Source organism: Rattus norvegicus, chromosome 10 (assembly GCF_036323735.1).
Source record: "Rattus norvegicus strain BN/NHsdMcwi chromosome 10, GRCr8, whole genome shotgun sequence".
NCBI lineage: Eukaryota > Metazoa > Chordata > Mammalia > Rodentia > Muridae > Rattus > Rattus norvegicus.
The window spans coordinates 34,148,788-34,151,981 of NC_086028.1; the positions used below are offsets into that span (position 1 = coordinate 34,148,788).

General features: G+C 41.1%; 1 pseudogene; it reads left to right on the top strand.

The window, feature by feature from the left end:
- The first annotated feature begins 228 nt into the window (after positions 1 to 228).
- On the top strand, positions 229 to 1,318 carry Eif3i-ps3 (eukaryotic translation initiation factor 3, subunit I, pseudogene 3; annotated as a pseudogene).
- The last annotated feature ends 1,876 nt before the right edge of the window (positions 1,319 to 3,194 follow it).

The window sequence follows — 3,194 nt, forward strand, 5'->3', positions numbered from 1 at the left end:
TGACGAACAGTGATTATTTTGAGAAATATAAAGAGATTTTGGATTAGTTACTTTTCTGTTACTGCAATAAAACACCACAATCAAGGAAACTTCTATCAGAAGAGATTTATTTGGGTTTATGTTTCTTGACCGATAAAAATACATCAAGGTCAGGAAGAATGGCACCAAGCAACAGGAAGCTTGTAAAAACCTTTTTTTAAATAAGCAACTACATACTTACATCATATAATGCCACAGAATCCCAAAAGAGTGCAGTGGGGAATAACGCTAAAATACTGGCCTAAAGGAAGACCAAGAATCGTCTTTGCCTTTCTCCCAATCCTGCTGTAAGGCCATGAGTGATCCGTCATGTAGTCAAGTATAACTGTGAAGGAGACGTCCTCTTCACCATGGCCAAAGATCCTATCATCAGTGTGTGGTGCTCTGTGAATGGAGAGAGGCTGGGCACCTACGTGGGTCTTACTGAAGCTGTGTAATATGTGAATATTGCCTTGGATACCATGCATGGCCTATGGCCTAGCTGACAACAGCTATCATCTCTGAGATTGTCAAACAGGGAGACAGCTAACTGCTCAAGACCAGTCAGCTATGTGGAGTTGTGGTTTTGACATTTCAGGCAACACCATTATGTTTTCCATGATAAGCAGATGGGATATCAGAGTTTTGTGAACTTCTTTGATCTATGAGACCCAAGCCAGATGGACAGCAATGAGCCCTACATGAAGATACCCTGCACTGATTTCAAGATCACCAGAGTTGTTTGTGGACTCCTGAGGAAGTAATTCATCACAGGCCATGAGAATGGAGAGCTCAACCAGTATAGGGCCAAGTCTGAAAAGGTATTACTGAATGTTAAGGAGCACTACTGGTAGATCAACAGGAGATCAACTAGATCTAGACATCTAGTTGTCTAGAGACATGACCAAGTTTACCACAACATCCAAGGACAACACAGCTTAGCGCTGACTCCACGAGTTTTGAACATCAGAAGACTTAACTCAGCTGCCCCCATCCCGATTCTGACCATGTGATGCTAAGAGGTGGTCAGGAAGTCAGAGATGTAACCACAACTTCCGTCACGATTGGCAAGTTAGAGGCCAGGTTCTTCCACTTGTCTTTTGAAGAAGGGTTTGGAAGAGTTAAGGGCCACTCTGGATCCATCAACATCATTTTCTTCCGTTCTGATGGCAAGAGCTACAGGAGCAGTGTCAAAGAGGGGGCTACATCTGCATCCACTACGTCGATCCCCAGTGAACTTGAGTTTGAGGCCTAAGAAGCTGGATCTCCACCCTCACTAGAGAGACTTCTCACTGAATGATTTAGACTCAGAGAAATAAATTAGTTTTTTTTAAATACCAAAATGTATCAGGGAAAATATCAAATCTCCTACTTCTTTCTACATCCAATGTCAAAGGGCTTAGATGGCCCTGCCTCCTCAGCTTTACTGCCTGCAACATTCTTCTCACTCTTGGGCTGGTTCTACTACCCACATACACCTCTCTTCAGCAGATATCCCATGGATTTAGGATCTCCAACATTTTGGGATCCGCAATGTAACTAAGGTTTCACTCACAGCTCCATACAAAGGTCTCTTACACTCTCTTGACCTCTGTGGGCCTTCATTCAGGAACTCTCCTGCCACACACTGCCTGGCCTCAGCAGCTCTCCGAAACTGTAGAGGAATAATCCATGACTCTTTACTCCTGCATTTTTTGATGCCATTAAGGCCAACACCACATAGTGACACTGTTAGGTGTAGAGGAATTTTAATCCAGAAACATGGCTGCTCTGTCAAGGGATCACATCCAAAGATATGATCCTGCTGGAATGTAGACATGCCTGTCACACGCCTTTAATCCCTCAGGCTGGATTATAGGCATGCCCTTACTACAGATCTCCAATCTCTCTGATTGGAATATAGACAGGCCATCTACTTGAGGGGCAGACAAAGTGATGAATCAGAGAAAGATTTGGCAGAATGAGCCAGAGATAAAATATACCCAACTCTTATGAAAACAAACAGGAAACAGAGGCTACTTAAAGATCAATGAGAGAGAGGGAATTCAATTCCGTTCAGTTCAATTCAGAGCAGTTCAGTTCAGGTCAGTTCAGTCTATTCCAGTTCAGTCCAGTTCAGACTTAGAAAATTCTCAATCAAATAAGGATATCAAAATTTGCTTCTAAACATGATATATTGTCCTAGATTTCTTAGTCTTTCCACCAGTCCTATTGCTAAGAATTCAGAGTTGTTAATTAGAGCATGGAATTATGTTCCAAAAGAGGGACGGTGTAGTAGAAACCATGTCCATCCCAGACCTCCTGTGCAGATCTCACCAGTCTACTGTTAGGGTTTGCTGTTTGCAGATCTTTTGGACTCATTGTCATTCAAGGGATTACTTGACCACTGCCTTATATATTTTTTCCATCATCTGGCCACAAAGTGTGTGTTCTTGTTCCTCTACATAATCACCGTAGTATGCTGCTTTGCCACAGTTTTTGAATGAATGGTGCACTCCAAAATCATGAGCCAAACCAAACATTTCTTTTGAATTTATTATCTCAGGAATTTGCCTTAAGTAAAGTAGGGAAGTAAACACAGCATCATGACAAAGACCAAAGGGGACAACCTAGGAGAAGTCCAATAATATTGCTACACAAATAGTACACAGCCTTAGCTGTTAGCTTTAATGACTCAGTTCATTGGAGCGTTTTCCCATCCTTCATAATTGCACATAGTACTTTGTAGTATTGACATTAACAGTATGTAAAGTGAGGCCCAGTAAGATGACAGTCTTTCTTTTTTTTCTTAATAAAGGGCTGTTTGCTTTTCTTTTTTTTTATCTTTATTAACTTGAGTATTTATTTACATTTCTTTTTTTTAAGATTCTATCACTAATTTGTTTTGTGGCAGTAAGCAAGCAATGCTCATTAATATCTGTAAATTCTATTTTATTACTTAAAAATGAGAAACAGGATCATTTCTATACAAGCATACCTATTACAGAGGAAATGGTGAGTATTCATTAGCTACCTACTATAACTGAAGTGACTACAATGGGCAGATATCTCGGGGCACGGCAAACAGATGAATCCAGTTATCCCACTATCTAGAGTTTCCCCAACCTCCACTCCAGAAGCTGCATATTTTATTTTATTCTTCTGGCCCTCCGGACCTCTTTCCCCTCTCTCCCACA